Here is a 21,171-nt window from a genome sequence, read left to right as displayed (position 1 = left end):
CTTCCCACTTTTGTTAATAATGGGCCCAAACCCCCTTTGACATCAATGGGAATATTTCCAGAGTAAGATCTGAGTAGAACTTGAATAAGGACTTCAGGATTTAGCCCACTCAGGATTTGTGTGTTTAGTCAATTAGAGAATTGTGTAGTTGCCTCAAGGTTCAGATCACTGACTAAACATGTCTAGAAGTCACTGCATTACTTCTATCGGGCCCAATCAATCACTCATTTAAACTGCAATAGCACCTTTCTTGAGAACATCTGATCACTTTCCAAAGGCAAATCCAACTGGAATAAAATAGCATGTTCTAAAAAGGGACTGCTAAATAAAATCTTCAGGCTTGATTTAAATGCTGCTAACCGATGCATGGAACTTCATCTGTGCAGGAAGTGAGTTTCATAGGTGAGGAGCATTGTGTAACTGCACATACTGATGTCTTTCAAGATTCTCTGAGAAGTGGGGAGAGACAGGTGCGGGGAAAGGGTATTTTGTACTTTTCCACCCAGGTTAAAATCTTCTGTATATAGTGGAGTGTGATCATGCAGGGTCTGCATGACACTCTAAAATGTATCCATTGTTTCACTGGAAGCCAGGGAAACTCTTTCAGCATAGGGATGATGCACTCCAAGGTGCTTTTTTCAGGAAGTCTGGAGGCAACTTTCTCTCTTAGATGAAAATGACAGAGGCAAGTAGAAAGGAAAGCCTTCCATCATCCAAGAACTTCAGTTGTCCAGCCAGGGTATGTCCAATATAAGTGTCACATCATTTCAGTGGAAGCAATTTCTGGAAGAACACCAATTTTATCATAAAAATAATAGAAATGAAGAGCAGGAAGGGACCTTGAAGTCCTCAAGTCCAGCCCCCTGAGCTGTGGCAGGACCAAGTAAACCTAGACCATCCCGCCAGGTGTTTGTCCAACCTGTTTTTAAAAACCTCTGGTGATGGGGATTTCACAGCTTTCCTTGGAAGCCTATTCCAGAGCTAAACTACCCTTTGTGACAAAGCTCTGTCCTTGCCTCCGTGGGTCCTGCATTTCCTGGTGGATTTTGCTAGCCTCAGACGCTCACTGTGACCCTCCACGTATCTCTTCTCTCTCTAGAGACAAGGGTCACAATCTACTGAGCCATTTTCATCATAAGCCTGCGAAGGAGGTGAGGAGAAGTTATCCTTCCTTGCACAGTCTCTGTTGTCTCCCAGTCTCAGTGATTAATCAGGGGGCACGGGGGGGCCCAGGCCCACCCTCTACTCCGGGCTCCAGCTCAGGGACCCTAATAGTATCAGCTATGGTAGCTGACCTGGAGCAGCTGCCATTTCACTTACCCTGGTACCAGGATCTATAGCCATCTGGCCTTGCCCCATCACATATCCCCCCCTCTGCTCAACACCATAAAGCTGGGCAACTTGGGACGTCAGGCAGTTTGCTCATGACAGACCATCAGCATTGCCATGGTGGCATCCAGCCCTGTGCCATATGCGGAACTGGAATAGTTGGAGGGATAAGAACCACCTGGCGACCCTTGCATTCTTTTCCTTATTCCGCTGCATCCACTGGAGGGGTGCATGGTCCGTCACAAGAGTAAATCGCTGTCCTAAGAGGTAATAACGAAGTGTCTCCATAACCCATTTGACAGCAAGGCATTCTCTCTCGACTACTGCATATTTCTGTTCTCTTGGGAGAAGCTTTCTGCTTAGGTAGAGGATCGGGTGTTCCTCTTCTCCCACCATTTGCAACAGAACTGCCCCCAACCCCACCTCGGAAGCATCTGTTTGTAAAATAAATTCCCTGTTAAAGTCCGGGGCTATAAGTACGGGGAGCCGTCCGAAGGTCTGTGAATGCCCCCTCTGCTGCGTCGGTCCACTTTACCATGGCTGGACCTCGGGCCTTCACCAGGTACGTTAGGGGACTTGCCCTAGTGGCAAAGTGGGGAATAAACCGTCGGTAGTAGCCTACCATGCCTAGGAACGCACGGACCTGCTTCTTTCGGGTCGGCCGGGGCCAGTACTGCCTCAATTTTCTCCAAGTGGGTTCCCCAGTCTGGCCTATGGATGATGACATCACCTAGGTATGCAGCTGCATAACTAGTATTGGGGGCGCAGCAGCTTATCCATGAGGCGCTGGAATGTGGCTGGGGCCCCATGTAGCCCAAAAGGGAGGACGGTGTACTGGAATAGCCCATCCGGGGTGGAGAATGCGGTCTTTTCTTTAGCTTCTTTGGTCAGAGGAATCTGCCAGTACCCTTTTGTCAGATCCAGTGTAGTCAAGAATCGGGCACTACCCAGTCGGTCAAACAGTTAGTCGATGCGTGGTATGGGGTATGTATCAAACTGGGATATTTCATTCAGTCGGCGAAAGTCATTTCAGAATCTCATGGTACTGTCAGGTTTAGGCACTAGAACAAATGGACTGGACCACTGACTGTAAGATTCTTCAATAACTCCTAATTCTAACATTTTCTTTACTTCGGCCTTGATTTCTTCTCTTTTGGCTGCTGGGATTCGGTAGGGTCTCAGTGTTACCTTGGCTCCGGGGATCGTGCGGATATGGTGATAGGTTTCAGTCGCCCGCCCTAGTTTTATAGAGAACACATCTTGGTTGCGATTAATCATGTTGGCTGCCTCGATCTTTTGGATCAGCGTCAAGTCGGATGATATCCTCACTTGCTTGTGTAAGTTATCCTCCTGGGGAAGGGCCTCCTGCATTACTAAGCATGCCTCTTGATCATGCCAAGATTTTAGAAGATTGATGTGGTAACTTTGCTCCGATTTCTGGCAGCCTGGCTGCCGCACCTTATAGTTCACCTCTTCCACAGCTTCGATTACTTCATAGGGTCCCTGCCACTGGGCCTACAGTTTACTTTCTGCTGTGGGCACCAGTACCATCACCCGATCCCCTGGTTGGAACCGTCGAAGCTTTGCTTGGTGGTTATAATGGGTTCGTTGGGTCTCCTGTGCTCTCTCCAAGTGTTCCTGTGCAATGGGTGTAACTCGGGCTATCCGATCTCTCATCTGCAGTACATACTCAACTATGTTCCTTCCGGGATTTGGCTCCTCTTCCCAGGCTTCTCTGGCTATATCCAATATACCCCGAGGGTGGCGCCCATATAGTAGTTCGAATGGAGAGAAACCCGTGGAGGCTTACGGAACCTCCCGGATGGCGAACATGAGGTAAGGCAATAGGGTATCCCAATCTTTCCCATCCCGGCTCACCACTTTCCTGATCATGGCCTTGAGGGGCCTATTGAAACTTTCCACAAGGCCATCGGTTTGCGGGTGGTATACAGAGGTCCGTAGGGCTTGTACATGGAGCAATGAACAGAGATCTTTCATCAACTTGGACACGAAAGGTGTCCCTTGATCAGTCAGTATCTCCTTGGGTAGCCCAACCCGGGCAAAGATCTGTACTAGCTCCTTAGCGATTGTCTTGGAAGCTGTGTTGTGTAGGTGAACACCTTCCGGGTACCGGGTTGCATAGTCCAGTACAACAAGCACATGTTGGTGGCCCCGAGCTGTCTTCTCTAGGGGTCCTACCAGATCCATGGCTACCTGTTCGAAAGGAACCTCTTTATTGGAAGAGGTATCAAAGGAGCCCGCAAGTGTGGGCGAGGGCTATATAACTGACATTCCGGACAAGAGGTGCAGTATCGCCGGACATCTTCATGTACTCCTGGCCAGAAGAACCTCCGCAGGATCCGTGCCTGGGTTTTCTCTACTCCTAGGTGTCCTCCAAATAGGTGACTGTGGGTGAGACTCAATATGGCTTTTTGATGTTTTCGTGGCACCAGAAGTTGTTGTATCTCTTGCTCCTGTATTTACACCACATGGTACAGGAGATCTTTCTTCACTATAAAATAAGGTCTGGGACCCTGGACATTCCCATCCACAGGTATCCCATCGATCTTGGCCACCTCTTTCCTGGCATTATCATATCTGGGGTCTTCCACCTGGTCCCACCCAAAAGTCTCTCTCCCAGGACTAATCTGTCCAAGCTCCCAGGGGCTGGCTTCTGCATCTTCCAACGGCTCGCCGCCGTCATGGCTGGGGGCAGCCTCTTGCTCACCTTCTGTGGTGGAAGTTTCTCTGTTGGCTGCTCGTGTCCATCTGCCTACTAGGGAGGTCTTCTGGTCCTGGGTCAGGATCCGGGTTCCCAGGGCCTTTGCGGCCTTCTTCTCTTTTTTTGTCTTCCCGTCTTTCGGGGGGCTGAGAACAGATCCTGAGAAATCTCAGCGAACATTGGGGGTTGACATTCCCCCGGTGATGAGTCGCTGTCCTCAGGGTCCCCACTTCCCTCCAGCCTCTCTGAGGGGAGTAAATTATCAAACCCTGGATAGTCCCTCCCAATGACTACAGGATATGGGAGTTTAGGAACTACGCCCACGGTCACCTCGATGGGGTTTCCCTGAACCTCTGTCTCCACTGGGATGATGGGGTAATGGCTCACGGCCCCATGCACGCATGTCACTTCTACACGTTTGGCTTGTAGCAGCTGCCTACTTTTTACCAGCTTACCCGATAGGAGGGTGATAGCACTCCCAGAGTCCACAAGCGCTGTAGTCTCTGCTCCATTTATCCTCACTGGCCTGGGGTAATTATGCGGGGCTAATGCGACCCCCTGCAAGGTGGATAAGGGAGCATGGGATTTTCCAGTCCCCCAAGTTACATTGCATAGGCTCCTCGGTGCTGGGACACTGTGCTGCTATGTGTCCCCACTCCCCACATGCATAACATCTATAATTGCTTTTAATCACTCCCCTATCCCGGGGGTTAGGGGGTTTAGTCTCGGGGTTCCCCCCACTCAGGCCAATCCCTTCCTTCTGGGGTCCCCACTGCTTTTTGGCCCCCCCCCTTCCACCTAGGACTCCCTGGGGGTTTGGCTGCCCAACCTTCCAGGGTTGGGGTCGGGTGCTTGCTTTGAAAGGGGCCTTCCTTGGGTAGTTGGGTCAGTTTCCTGGCTGTCATCTGTCTTTCTACCAGCATGATCATCTCATCGTACGTGGACGGATCATTCTGGCCGACCCATTTGTGGAGATCTGGCGGCAGTCCCTGCATGTAATGGTTTACGACCGGGGTCTACAAAATCTCCTCCAGCCTACACACCTCGCGCTGTAACCATTTCCGCGCGAGGTGTATGAGGTCGAATAGCTGGGACCTCAGGGGTTTGCTCTCCTGGTATTTCTACTCATGGAACCTCTGGGCCCTTACCGCTGCTGTTACCCCTGATCGTGCTAGGATCTCTGCCTTCAGATGGATATAGTCAGTGGCATCCATGGCAGGCAAGTCAAAGTAGGCCTTCTGGGCCTCTCCACAGAAAAAAGGGGTGAGAATGCTGGCCCACTGCTCCTGGGGCCACGCCTCACGCTGAGCAGTCCTTTTGAATGAGAGAAGATATGCCTCTAAGTCATCTCCTGACGTCATCTTTGGCAGACAACCAGTGGCCCTCAGGGTTCACGTCCCATCGGACCCCCCGGGCCGGGTGGTGAGGATCTTCAGCTGGTCTACCACCTCTCTCAAGAGGGCACGATCTTGGGTCACCTGGCTCATCAATAATTGGTTTCCTGCTGTAGCCGCATAGACTCCTGTTGTGCCATTGCCTGAACCCGGGTGGCCTCCTGCTGGGCTGCTGTGGCTTGTACCAGAGCTCTGATCACCTCCTCTATTGTGGTACAAAGCAAACAAACAAACCAAAACAAAAAAAATCCAAAACCCCAGTGCACTTTTTTTTTAAAAAAAACCTCTTTCTTCCGCCACGCTGTGAACGAAATCCCACTGTTAACACCAGTTATGACCAAGCTCTGTCCTTGCCTCCGTGGGTCCCACATTTCCTGGCGGATTTCGCTAGCCTCAGAGGCTCACTGTGACCCTCCACGTAACCCTTCTCTCTCTAGAGACAAGGGTCACAGTCTACTGAGCCATTTTCATCATAAGCCAGCGAGGGAGGTGAGGGGAAGTTATCTTTCCTTGCAGAGTCTCTGTTGTCTCCCAGTCTCAGTGATTAATCAGGAGGCACGGGGGGGCCCAGGCCCACCCTCTACTCCGGGCTCCAGCTCAGGGACCCTAATAGTATCAGCTATGGTAGCTAACCTTTTAGAAACATGACATGTACAATTCCCTGGGCTACTTCCCCCACAGCAGCCCTCACTTCCTCAAGCTCCACTTCACCCTTACCTCAGGGCCTCCTTCCTTGTGCCTGATATGGTGTGTACTACTCAGCCTCTCCAAGAGCGCAACTTCCTTCTACAGCTCCTGACATGCACACCCACCTGACTAACTGGGAGGCTTTTAGCTAGTTTCAGCCAGCCCCTGATTGGCTTCAGGTGTCCCAATCAACCTAGCATTCTCCCTGCCTTCTGGAAAGTTCTTAATTGGCCCCAGGTGTCTTATTGACCTGGAGCAGCTTCCATTTCACGTATCCTGGTACCAGGGATTTGTTTAGCCTGGAGCTAATATATCTATCTCCCACTACTTTTCTATAGCCATCTGGCCTTGCCCCGTCACACCTTATAGTTAGAAAGTTTTTCCTAATATCTAACATAAATATCCTTTGTTGCAGATTAAGCCCATGACTTCTTCTCCTACCCTCAGTGAACATGGAGAACAATTGATTACCATCCTTTTTATAACAGCCATTAACGTATATGAAGCCTGTTATCAGGTCCATCCTGAGTCTTCTTTTCTCAAGACTAATCATGCCCAATTTTTTTTAACATTGCCTCATAGGTCTTCTAAGTCTTTTTATCATTTTTTGTTGCTCTCCTGTGGACTCTCCACATTGTTTTGGATATTTCTGTTATTTATTCTACAAATGCCTCGTCCACCTCCTCTTCCTGATTTGGTAGTGTATAGTAGCTCCTACCCTGATGTCACCCCTATTATCTTTACCCAGAGAGACTCTGAACTGGTCTGCCTCCCAACTCCTTCTGGACCTCAGAACAAGAGTATATATTCTCAATGCATAATGCAACACCTCCTTCCTTTTTACCTTGCCTGCCTTTCCTGAACAAGCTATCCCCCTCTATACTAATAGTCCAGGCATGAGACTTATCTCACCAAGTCTCTGTGATGCCAATTAAATCATCATTAAGCTAATTTATTGAGACTTCCAATTCATCCTGTTTATTCCCCATATATTGAGAGGCCAGAGTGTGGATAGTTGGTTTACTTCCAATGATTTCCTATGGGTAAATAAACGACCATCTTTAATAAGTTCAAAGTTTTATTTGAGTTTTTTCTTCAATTTCTTCCTTTTTAAGTGAGGGCCTAATCCAATGGAAAGACTTTCTTTGACTTCAGTGGGAGTTAAATCAAACCCCTGAAAAGGATCCAAAATAGAAGTGAGTCAATAATTCACAGCAAATAATTTATACAAAAAATGTACTTTTTCTTTTTGCTCAAGGACTGCCTGCAAACAAACTGAGATTTCCCCAGCTGTTGTTTCAATTTGCTCAACCAGTTTTGGGGAGATTTTTACATTTATTTTTATTTTGTGGATTGATTATACGTAGTTCACTTGTGTATTTCATATTTAACATTCAAAATTCAGTCTGTGCTGGTTAGTTATGACTTAGCTGAACTGTCACATGATACTGCTTTTGGGATTGAATTAATACAACTCTTATAGGTCCTGACCCAAACTCACTGAAAGGCAATGGAAAGACTCCCGTGGGATTTGGATCAATCCCACAATCAAGAGGACGACTTAAACTAATGTAATGGATCTTTGCCTCACTCGGGGAGTGGGAGCGGATGAGCAGACAGGGGATTTTAGAAAATGTTAAACCTTTTCTGGACCATAGAAGTCTTGCCTGAGGCAACATTTCTAGAGAAATTAAGCATCTGCAAAATTTGCAGACTGGTTGTAAAATACATATGTAACTTTGTGACATTTGTACGGAGTAATTCATGTTTGTGCAATTGTAGCTGTGAAGGGGGCATTCGGAACCTTGGCGGTCTTATGTAATTGCCCCTGCTCCAGGGTTCTGTTACTCCTATCCTCTTGCTTTTTTCAAACAGAGCCCCATACTACAGGAAATAGATCACTTCTGTGCAAATATTCGTGTGTAAGAGTTTTAAATTTGCTGTCTACCAGCCCTTGAGTGTGCAAATTTAAAACTAGCTCATTGAGAGAATTTTGTGTGATTAAAATTCAATTGATAATACATAAAGTAAATCCAAAATTCAAATAAGCCTGTCCAGTTCATTGTTAAAGTCAAGAAAAGAGTTAAGGATATGTGATAATCTAGCTTTATTCCAAAACACAGGGGTATTGTGAGACACAAAGTAGCACCTCTCTTGTCTTTTGCAGAATATCTGAAATCTGAAGTAAAGATTGCACCTAGTCTGCAGTTGTTTTAGGCTTGCATAAATATTAAACCTAGGAACTAACTGTTTTACAATAGTGTAACTCCATAGACTTCAGGAGAGATACTCCTGATTTACAGCAGCGTAACTTAGAGGAAAAGTGGGCACATGATGTGCTAAATAAAGTCTTTCAAATCCTCCTTACTCCAGGCTTTGATTGAATGGCTTCATTACCAAGCTCTTCCATGCTACATTTTGCTTCATACTCTGTTCAATGCTTATGGGAACCTTCAGGGCACTTAGGGGAATTAATATTCACACATCTTTATTTTTAGTATGTAACATTGTGTAATATCTCATGCTAGTGCCATTCTTATGAACTAGAAATGAAATTGTAAATGATTTAGGTTTCAGCAGGTACTTCCAGATTTTGCTTTTGTGAATTGTCTACCCTACTTTTCGCTTTTCTCATTGCCGGAGAAAATATATGTATTCATGTATGTGCTGTTTTAAAAATGTATTACTTCCTACACTGCTCTTTTAGGTAACCTGTCTCATTAATTAACATTCATGTGAGCAGAAATAGATATGGTGATGAGTATAATACATTTTTTGTAATCAGCCCACTGAGGAAAAGATATTTAACTCCTGCATGTTAATACTGCTTTATCCTTTGAAAAGTGTTCCCCCTGCCCCCTCTGCCAGGATGCAGAGAGAGAATGATTGAGAGGATGGTGAGGATGAAGTTGTTTCTAATGCTAAGGTATTTAGCAGCACTGACTATGTTGAACAGAAAGACCCAGTATTATTTGACTTTAAGGAATGAAGGAACTTTTCATCTCCAGAGAATAGATTTTTTTTTTCTGAGTGTAGCTGACATTCCAGTATCATGGCTGATCTTAAAATTCAACTTTTAAAACTGTTGTTGTATGCTTGACTGGTGATTAATCTAAAAGAAAAAAGCAAAGCATTTCATTAGGACATTTATTTAAGAGTGTGTGTGTGTGTATTTATATAAAAATGTTGAGTGGGTAACTTATTTTTTAATATGCATCAGGAAATGAATAGGGAATTGGAGTTTTCTGCACTGTCGATCATTTATCTAGTCTGTACTAGTTACATCCCCTTCAGAATACAGTAGGAATAGAAATGGACAGGATTACATATAAATGCTACACAAAATCACTGCCTATTGGTCCTAATTCTACTCTCATTCATACTAGTTTCATAGCAGTTTAACCTCATTGGCCTTGTGTATAGCAGTGTGGGGGTTTTTTATTGTCTTTCCATAATTTTCATTAATCCATTTTTTCTTCAGATGTCACTAGCACCAATTTAGTTCCTTTGATGTAGCAATAGTGGGAGTGCTGATGTAAATATGAACCCACAATCAATTGCATTTTAACCCTTGTCTTGTCTAGACCTAGTCATGAATAGATAACATGATGGCTAAAATGTCAGCAGGCAGCCTACACTAACTCTCCCATTGTTGATAGCATTGGTGACAGTGCAAAGGTTGGAAGTATGAAAAAAAATGCTAGTGTAGACACTGTTAATGGGACTGATTCTGAGTGAAAAAAAGAGAGGAATTGGACCTATTAATTATAGTATAAACTACAGAATCTTTCTTCTGATTACAGGTATTGATAAATAGGGCACAGCAAAATGGAATTCAAAAGCCAGATTGTTCAAATTAAATTACAAAGAAAAACAAAGCACCTGGGATAGCACATGTAGATTCAACTAGTAAAATCCATATACTGAGAATAATTTATTCATTTCCTGAACTTCCTTAATCAGGAATTAGTTAATTAAGTTTGTTTATTTTTATTCTGAGTTATATGGTTCCTATTCACATTCTCGTCCCCTAGTCACAAATAATTGGGGAATGCAGAGATGTATTTCATAATGAATCAGGCTGTTCAGAGATTATTTGCTCTCTTCAAATGGAAAGACATTGTTTCCATCATTCTACAAGCTGATTCTCAAAACGATCTTGTCCTATAAAAGATCATCCGAAACTGAGTATCAGTCAAGGCATGGCTCAAATGAAAAATCTCCCACTATAATAGAGAAAGATGTAAATCTTATTCTGACTGCAGCTGCATTAGTACAGGTACAGATAAGCTGACATTTTTTACTTACTTTGATTTCTTTCTTCTATTTTGTTTAAGTCTGTAGACCCAGCCTGCAAATGGTCCTCTTTACATTATGTTGAAAAAATGGTCAAATTACTTTATTTTCAATCTATTTCTCTATGCAATATTGTGAGCCTTGTTTCAGTGGATGATAAATATGAGACACTCCACTCATCAGCGCTCACATCAGGGAGGGAGAGCTGATGTATGACATCACTGTTTAAGTCCTCCAGATTTCAGCCTCCCTATGTTCTTCCAGCAAAGAGGCAAGTCAGTACCTAATATCCTTGACTTAAAAAAATAAAAAAAATAAAAAAATAACAAGCAAACAGAATGTTAGTTTATAGTTTGAGGCTGTCTTCATACAAAGGAAGGTAGAGGTAAAGGGAAAACACTTTTTGTTATGCAGTTCAAATTTGGAAGTGACTGTGCATGCAGTAGTGGTTAATATTATGCCATTGGGGCACTCAAAGAATATGGGAGGAGGGAACATTTATTTTACCTTGGTTTAACTTCATTCCATAGTAATGTGCTAATCTGAACAGATTTACTCTTCCAGATGAACAATCCATTGGAGACGTGGTTCGGTGCTCCAGGCTATATAGTGCACGCTCCAGTATGGGGTGCCAAAACAGGAGCTGCACAAATTCTGGCAGCTAAAGTGGTCTGAGGAGTTCTGTTAAATGTGCTGTTAATTACATCTGCGCTAAAATGATTTTCAGTGCCCTATGTAAAATTTTGACCTGGCCTCCTCACTGTGTAGGGGGCACAGCAAGAGTACTAAGAAGTGCATAGTTTGTCCCAAGTTAAAAAATGAGATGTTTTGAAGGTGTATAGGTGAATTGGAAGTGTCTCTCTCTTCTATCTCTCCATTAGACTCAGCCTCAGGTCTGTGGGTACTCAACACCAGTTTGGGTCTGAGCCTATAAATCCTTGCCATGTGGAGCCCTTCCCCGTCCCCAATTGCACAGTTTGCAAGATCAGGTCCTCAAACTTTACTTAGATTTAAAAAAGAGAGACCAAAGCAGATCAGGTAAACTTTTAAAGCAGTGTGCAGGGTTTTAGCTGCTCCCATTAGATTGTAAGCTGTTTGAAGCAGGGGCTGTTTTTCTGTTCTGTTTTTGTACAGCACCTAGTACAATGTGCTTCGGATCCATGGCTGGGGCTCATTGGCACAAGCATAATATAACTAAGACGGAGGGATCACATGGTCACCTCTGTTATTGTCAAATATGTTTCCTCTTAATTTAATACTAGTTGCATTTCATGTGAATGTCTGCAGTGCTCTAAGCACTTTGTAATTAAAATAAAATAAGGTGTGAGTCAAAGACTGTGCATTGATAAATTAAAAATATTAATGTTCTATGGGGTATGAATGTTCCAGCTAAATTAAGAGAAAATATCTCTGCACTACAAATAACATAGATCGGCTTACGGCTGAAGATGTGAAAAGTAATGCACTGTAAGTGATAATATATCAGGGTTTCTCAGTTCACTGTCAGCATCAAAGACCTGATATACATAAAATGTAGGTCATAGCATTCCATGTAACACCATATTTATCTTTAACATAAGTAGCTGAATGTTACTCTAAAACAAGAGGCATACTGATAAGAAATTTAAGTGACAAAAGCCACTGTGTGTCTTTAAGATGACTGAGTGCATCATGTGCTAGCTTCTTTTAGCAGGAGAACATGTATAGCTCAAATGCTCTGCTCTCAGGGCTGTGATGCATTGGCTAACAAAGAGAAGCAAATAGGATTGCTGGCTGTGCTAATGGTTATATTTAAAGATGAATATGAAGAATTGATCAAAGGGACATGATAGTTACTGCAGGTGCAATTGGAAGAAGATAGACAATTAAGAGAAGTGTAATAGCTATTTTCTAATTTGGAAGAAAGGCTGAAGGAATTAGGTAGTTTATAAGAAGAGACAACAAAAATTGGAAAAGATAGTAAATAGTTGAGGCAGGGGTAAGGTAAATGTGACAGTATTTGACTTTCCAAATATCAAAGAGAACCCTGTAGGTTATATTTAAGGATAAGGAAGTAGACTACAGAATTTAGGAGGAGCAGGAGGATGACAGTTCTTGGAAAGTTATTGTTACTTTTTAGACACTGTTCTCCTACAGGATATGAAGAAATGTGGTGGGGATTTGATTGCAAGAACCATGATCAAAAACACTGATTTTATTTAGTAAATAGCATTCAACAGGCAAGCGAGAAACCAGCTGTATGTAGCTGCATAAAGAAATAAAGTTTTAAAACTTGACAACAAAACATCTCATGGAAAATGGGATAAAAATAATGCTTTTCACTTCTCTACCATCTTCCATTTGAAGATCTCAATATGCTTTACAAATATGAATGAATGAGGTCTTTCAGCCGCTCCTTTATGCCAGTTAGAGCTCAGATAGTCAAATACTATTCATCAGTTTTATAATTCACAGTTGTTAAACTTTACAATTTTATTTTTATTTTCAATATTCAATCAGCTCCACTAAGTATTACTATCCTGTTTTTATAGATGGGGAACCTGAAATACAGAGAGATAAAGTTATTTTTTTACCCGAGGTCCCAGAAGAAGTCTAGAGCAGTCATAAATAGTATCCAGAGCTTCTGATTCAGAACAGCGGTAAAGACAACGCTCAATTGTTATGCTGAATAGTGATGGATTTAGGCATGTTTGCTGAATTGGGCCCTGTCATGGGGTAAGCAGCCTTCAATGGGATTAAGACCCTGTCTTACCCATGACAACCCTCTGAACTCCAACTGGGAGCAACTGTGTACTCCCATAGGTCCTGGAAGTAGGTGTGATGGAGGTGTGGCCGCACCCCACAGCTTGAAGTGGTTTCCATCATATACAGGGTTTACAGTTTGGTTCAATGGCTCTCAGCACCCCAATATAAAAATTGTTCCAGCACCCCTGGGTACTCCAGGTAGTCTATTGGCCAGTTAGGGGTGATCTGATCCCTATAAGACAGCTATCTGAGCAGTATAAAGAGCGGCTCCCTGGGCAGGAAGGGAGGCAGTGCCTCTAGAATAAGAAGAAGTCTGTAACAAAAAAGGTAGCTTTTTGGGAGGGAGCAGAAACTAGAAGGACACTCTGATGGAATATGCTCCCAAGGTGGGAGAAGCCAATTCAGAGACAACTCTGAAGAAGAGATTGGTAACCCAGCTCAGATTAGGGAGAATAGCTGGGGCTGGAAGGCAAGGGATTTGTGGGGGCTTTTGGGGAGAGAAGAGCAAGAGTTCAGAAAGAAAGGACTAGAGGCTAGGACTGGTTTTAAATGTAAGCTTTACTTGTGTTAATTTCCACTGTCAGTAAAGGAAGCCCTTGGGTCAAGGGGTTTGTTAAAAGGAAACACTAGTTTGGCCTAGTTCATACTGGGGAAAGGGAAACTGAGGTATGATATTGGGATGGGATAATGGACAAGGCCTCAGTTCGTACTTCAATCAGAAGACCAGTTGTGCTTACTGGTTTTGTGAGCTTCATAGGGGGAGTATGGGAGCTGTAGCTGAATAGAATTTACTACCTGGGAGATAGGGAATAAAACTGAAAGGCTGCAGGTAGTGCTTAGCTGCCTGCTCTGTAGTCTACCAAATGAACCAAAAGTAGTGATCTGCATCACAACAGGAAAATGAATGAGAGAAGAGGTGCTGCCGTTAAACATTATGAAAATAATTATGTAACTGAATATATGTGCAGTAGAAGAGGATGCAAAAGACAGTGACGGCTACTCTGATGAAAGCTTCCAGTAGGTTAGTGTTGACCAGAGAATTACTAAGGAGAAAAGACAGTAAGTGGAAAGATGGGAAAATATTAATATCCACAAAGAAGAGCAAAAGTAATGAAAAATTAAAACTCCCTCTCTCCTTTCCTGACAAAGGCAAAAAGAATAAGCAGTGAGATGTCAGGAATGCAGACATAGATCACTGAATAGCTGAAATTTGTCTAAATCAGGATGATGAGTGAGACATTAAAGTGCAGGAATGAAACCTATAAAAAGAGATTCAGCAAGACAGGAGGGGGTGTTACAATATGGATGAGGAACAATATTACACCTGAAGATAGGAATAGCATAATATACTGGCTTTACCAGCAGGGAGGTTTGGATTGATGTGAAAGACAAACTTGGTAAAAAATGAAACTTATAAGCAAGATGAGAACACAGGCTAAAGAATATTAATGGGGATAAGAAGATTCTTATCACAATTTTCATTTTATCATTGCTCATTCTCAAATAGCACCTAAAATTGCCAATAGCTCTGATGTTGCAGAATCAAACTATCAAAATAAAGTCCATACCGTGTGGCATTCATTGTATCTGAACAACTATTGCTCACGGCCTGTTGTTGAAATGTTAATTGTTAAACTTCAACTTCATTTTTAAGCATTGTATATTAAACTGAAGAAATGGTTTGTGTCTACATAGAAAGCAACAGAAAAAATCAGAAGGATAATCCTTCAGAATGAAAGTGGAGAATTAATGCAGGGGTTGAGAAAATAATTAAGATAATAAATGAAAAGGATTGACTCTTTGCTAAATCAAAAATAGAACTGTCAGGAGGCATAAATGGAGAAACTGGGAAGCAATATCATGCTCTACATGGCCATTGACAGCTCTTAAAACCCAGTAAAGGGTTTAGAATCAGAAAAAAGAAGTATACATCTTAAAAAGACCAGGGAATGCAGGAGATACTGTCACAAATGCACAGAGCTCAGAGGAAGTTTCTGAAGTCTCACAGGTGGCCAAACTTAATACAGTATGTGCCGTGATTGGAGGGGAATAAAGCTAAAGAATCACCAGGATATTACAGGTCATTCAGCTGAACTTTTGATTTGAGAAAAGTTTTAGAAACTAGAGAGAGAGAGAGCACCTAGCAAAGCACAGTTTAGATCAGGGATATCCAATGTAGTTTTAGGGAATAGGAAATCTCAGTGACTCTTGGAGATTCTTTGAAGATATTTTACCCAGGGTAGGCAAAGGAGGGCCCACAGTGGTACCATGTAGTTATATTTTCTGCAAGCCTGACAGTTTCATACTGGATCTAAGGCAAATAAATCTCAGAATAAGAGAAAAGTTAGCTGATTGGACAGAAAATCAGGTAAAAAGGAGGAAATTAAGAGTATTTTTGATGGAGTTTTTCCCCAAATGTAAAGAATCTGCCAGTCTGGATTTATTTGTATCTGAGTGCCTTGCAGGCCTTTTATCAACAAAAGTGACTTAAATGACACTATTGTGATGGGATCCCTGGGGTACAACCTGGAACTGGGGTATTCCTGTGCCCCCTTAAATCTCCAGCCTGGGCTGTCTCTCACAATGCTTTGCTAGGGACAAGCAGCAAACCCTTTCAGGCGCTGTTATCACTTAGTACAACAGCATGTGTAGCTCCGCTCCCAGCTAAATTGCATGAATGCTCCCCGAGCCACACACAAATCACGCAGAGAAAGGCACCAGCAAATTTCCCAAGCCCCCAGCCTTGCACCTCCGGAATATACAATCTTGCCCTGGTCAGAAGCTTGACCAGCGTAAGTTTATTACCCAGTATACACCTCCCTCAATGTGGAGAGGACACACGCTAGCCTTTGTAAACTGAGTTGAGATTTCCCAAGCACTTCACCCAAAACACACTGTTTTAGGTAAATATAAAACAGATTTATTAACTACAGAAATATAGATTTTATGTGATTATAAATGGTAGGCACAAAAGGTCAGAGATAGTTATCAAATAAAATAAGTGCACAGTATAAATCTAAAACCTTATTAGAGTAGGCGGTACTTGGATCAAGCAGTTTTTCTCACCCAACTGGATGTTTCAGATAAGTTACAGTTCTTAATACACAGGGTTTTCCTCTAAGCCTGGGAGCAGTCTCCTCAGTTCAAGTCTTTGTCTTCCCAGCATTCTTGTTGTTTCCAGCATAGGTGGGGGAGGAGAAAGGCAAAAGCATGATGCCACTGTCCCCTATTTTATATCTTCAGTCCATGTGCCTGGAAAACACTAGTCCAGACGGGCTTTGCTGAGTCACAGAATTGAGCAATCCCCCATTGTGTGATGCTTGTGCAGCACTCTTACAGCATTGTAAATCCCTTGTTTACAACTCCCCTGCTGATAAATGGTTGGTTAGCACCCTCCTGGGAGTGGACCCTCTCCTCTGTTGTCACTGAAAAACTAGCAGAGGGGACTCTCAAACTTACAACGTATTCCCATAACAACCATACAGAAAAGTCTCATAACTTCATACACATTAATGATATGCATATTTTGACAGAACAATGGGTTTCAGCAGATCATGACTTTTCATATGTTATCTTACATGGCATGCTTTGTATGCAGTATATCATAATTATATGATGGGTGAATATGGGGGTTTCATGGTGCTGCTTTGAGGTACAGAGTTTCAACATTTGTAGGTGAAGATGAACAGCAAATAATGAAGATTAGACCAGTGAGATAGGGAACCCCCTGCAAAGGATTATTTACAAATCTGAGCCAACAAAATATAATGCAGTTTTGTACAGATCAAGGTAGAATAATTGTATCTTTGTAGGTTTCAGAGTGGTAGCCGTGTTAGTCTTTATCAGCAAAAACAAAGAGGAGTCCTTGTGGCACCTTAGAGACTAACAAACAACTAACAACGACACTGATACTCACACCTTCTTGTCAACTGTTGGAAATGGATAACGTCCGCCTTGATTGCATTGGCCTCGTTAGCACTACAAAAGTAATCAACTGTTGAGAATAGGCCACTTCCACCTTAATTGAATTGTCCTTGTTAGCACTGACCCCCAACTTGGTAAGGCAACTCTCATCTTTTCATATATATACTGCTTACTGTATTTTTCACTCCATGCATCTGATGAAGTGGTTTTTAGCCCACAAAAGCTTATGCCCAAATAAATTTGTTAGTCTCTAAAGTGCCACAAGGACTCCTCATTGTTTTTGTACCTCTGTAGTTAATATAAAGCAGGAATATCTGCCAAATTGAAATACTTTATTAGACTGCCTTTTTTGTTGTTTTAATATTTGGCATAAAATTGCTGAAAATTCTTATAGCTAGTGAATATCAATGCAATCCAAGGGTATAGTGCGGAATCTACAAAATATGAAGGGATAGGGAAATTCTGTGCGTTCTTCCTTCTTAATCTGAAAGATTGTACATGTACTTGTAACAGCAAGAAATGTTCTGCTATTGCTTCCTGCTGTGAGGGGGGAGGCAGGAAGACTGAGGCACTTGCTTCTGTTACCTCTAAGCCCTCATTAAAAAAGTTGGTTTAAATAAAATGCCTTCTTTTCATCAACTCAAAACTGGGTCTTATGCCTCCATTAAGTGCAATTCAATGAAGTAGAATTCCAAGTTCAGAATCTCCCCACTGTATTTTCTACTGCTTGCATCCAATGAAGAGAGCTGTAGCTCACAAAAGCTTATGCTCAAATAAATTTGTTAGTCTCTAAGGTGCCACAAGTACTCCTGTTCTTTTTGCGGATACAGACTAACATGGCTGCTACTCTGAAAAAAGTTCAGGAGAGTTTGTCAGGGAAGTAAAGAGGTAAAAGGAAGGGACAAGTCATAAAGATGACACCAGACCTATTCTGTGGGTTCTTTTGCAACAGAACTCTCAGGCTACACCTACACTACAAGCTAGGAGTGTGATTCCCAGCTCATAGTAGCCTCAGTGAGTGTGCAAGGAATACAGGATTGGATTGTGATGATCTAGGTCAGTAGAAGGTTTGATCCTACTTCCATATCAGTCAGTGGGAGCAGAATTAGTCCCAAGGGTTCTTAAGAGTGCTTACATCCTTATATGTATTTATTCTAAATGGAATTGTGCATGTGTGCGCACATGCAACTAGCTTTTGGGACAAATTTTGCTCTTGATTTACATTGGTATAACAGAGCATATCTGTCACTCTGAATAAAATTATTCCTGAAAACAGAATCTTGCCATCATTTCCTTCTCTATTTTCAGAATTTTCATGGACATGTTCAGAATTTTCTAAATGTATTAACTGGACTTCATATTTAAAACTGTAAAAGCCAATAAAAGAGTTCTAGAAACTTTAAGTTATCAACAAGCCACCACTCAATCTGGGAATAGCATTTTAATTAACGCTTGTGATATAAATTCCGATTACAGGTAATAAAAGTTACATTCAGCTGTAAAAATTTAGGAAGAAGCTACTACGCTTATACAGTAGCTACATTTAAAAACAGAAGACTAAGGCCATGATCCTGCAAAGACTTAAGAATGTGTTTAACACTGTGAACAGCTGTATGGCTTTGGCGGGTCTACTCAAAGTGCATAAAGTTAATCATGGATATAAATCTTTGCCAGATTGAAGCCTAAATTTTCAACTGGATGCAAAAGTGCGCAAACACTTGTTTCGGAGTCTGGTGTGAGGTTGCAAATATGTGATGCACATGTTTCATTTGCAGTTTGCAGATATGCAGAGCTACGTGTCCATGCAAACCCTAACTTGAGATATTTGTACAACTCAGTTGGGTTTTGGGATGTTTGAATATTTGGTCTGTCTTAGAGGTCCTAAATGTTCTGCAGTTATCTAAAGGTATATTTATTTAATATGAATTTTCTGTATTTTTTGGCTTTTTGCATGTGTGGGGCAATAGTGAGACTCGTTTGTAAAGGAGTACATTTCCACTGACATTCACTTATACCTTGTCTGAATTTGGCTCTTTTGGGTTAAGTCTCTTCTCCCCCATTATGCTTCCCATAAAAGTTGTTTGAAAACTTATTCAAATACTAATGCTTTACAAAAAAATCAAAACCCTTCATTCTAAACATGTTTAAAGATAAAATTATATAAATGCTGAATGTTTCTGTATGCTGCCATTTTTCTGCCTAATATTATTTGAGACAGCACTCCACCAAACTCACATGCTAGTTTAAGTGGAAACACCGACCCTGGATACACTGCCATGTATTATCTGAGGAATAGGAAAAAACCATTTGGTGCCTTTTGAGCCCTATTTAGCCAAAGTTAATTTAATGCAAATGCTGGCTTTGGAAACTCAGTGATCTTCTACAGCACCATGGAGCATATGCCTGATTCACCTGATGAAGAACAACCTCTCTTTCTCCCACTCTGTAGTCAATCTCTTAGCTTGTCCACAGCAATCCACTCCATTCTGACCAAACTGCTGCTGATACTCTGTGCCTCTTATGTGGAAAGTGGTGTACATGGATGATGGGTTAAGCTCTGAGAGGACAACAATGTGTCCATATCGGGGAGGGCTTTCAGGGTCTGACAGCACATCTTTATAGATGGGCAACCACACTTCATGTCAATTTGAGTATCTGAAGGCTGTTGAGAAGAGGCATTTCCAAGCTGTGTCATGACATTGTCAATTAAAGCTAAATGGAAAGTAGTTTCTAATCTATGAAATTGTGCCCAAACATTGCTGTTGTCATAAGTGATGTTACTTTTCAGCAGCATTCTGGGCATCAGTGGCCTCACTGCTTGTAGTTCATAGTAAATAAAGAAATGCAGTAAGGCTTTGCAGGTGCACTCACTAGCCCACCCTCCCCCCAGCAAACACTGGCACATATAAAGAGCATCAGCATTGACGTAGTGAGGAAGGATGATCTTGTGATTAAGGCTCTGGACTGGTCTCCAAATGTGGTGGGTTCAGTTCCTGGCTTTGCTACAGACATTCTGTGTGGCCTTCAGGAAAGTCACTTATTCACACGCTGCCTTGGTTCTCTGCAAATGATGCGGGGCTGATCTCTAATAACTTATGAACACTGGATGTAAACTGGCTATCAAAATAGTTACTCTGCTAGGTTATTGGAAAGTTTAAGGCATGCAGGTTGGTCTAGTTAACAGCCGGGCTGTTGGGAAACTAGCAGAAAGGCAATACAATAGCTCCAGCATAACAACATCCCAGTAAACAAGACAGGGGTCATTATGAAACAATGTCTGAGCTATCAGTTGGGAAGATGCTACTTCTAAGCTCCAGCCAAAGTTATAAGACTTGTTTGTCCAAAGCCTGGAGGCAAAAGATCAAAAGGACACTAAACAGTTAAGCCCCTCTCCCAGAGAGGACAGACAAGTATCACAGGGCTGTTCATGAAGAACAGACAGAGATAGATCCGCTGGGTCTGCGGACACAAAATCTATCTTGACCACTAACACAGAGTGTTGTGGCTTAGGATAAGACAGACAAGCATGTAGGCCTTTTGTTGAATTAAAATACTTTTTCTCTTTGTTCCTGCTGTTAAGATTAAACATTACTTTTGGTTTGAGAAAGCTGCCTGGTCAACTGTATTAAGATCTTGAAGGAGAGAATTCCAGGTGTTGAACCCAGCTGGGTCTAGAGTACACAATCCCAGGTGGTAAAGCCCATGGTCTGGTCTAAGAATGGGAGAATCTCATGATGACACCCCAGGACAGGTAAAGGCAAGATACCAGATGGTGTGCACACAGTGAGAACAGAAGAGGGGTCAGAGATGAAGCTAACCCTGTACCCCTGACAATATTGGTGGTAATGTGGTGGGATGAATGTGACAGTGGCAAATTTCCACTAAGTGACAAACACAGAAAAAAGTGTTGTAGAAGAAAAAAGTGTCTTGTCTTTTGGGGAAGAAGTAGGAAAAGATAGACCGGAAGAATTAGATATGAACTGTTCATGAAAAAGCAGCTAGCAAAGTTGTGCAGAGAAAGGAAGCTAACCTCTTAAATGCTGGAAAAGACACAGCTAGTGAACCTACTGTACT

Source organism: Chelonia mydas, chromosome 8 (assembly GCF_015237465.2).
Source record: "Chelonia mydas isolate rCheMyd1 chromosome 8, rCheMyd1.pri.v2, whole genome shotgun sequence".
In the NCBI taxonomy this organism is placed as follows: domain Eukaryota; kingdom Metazoa; phylum Chordata; order Testudines; family Cheloniidae; genus Chelonia; species Chelonia mydas.
The sequence above is the reverse complement of the archived record's forward strand: the minus strand, read 5'-3'. Positions refer to the sequence as shown.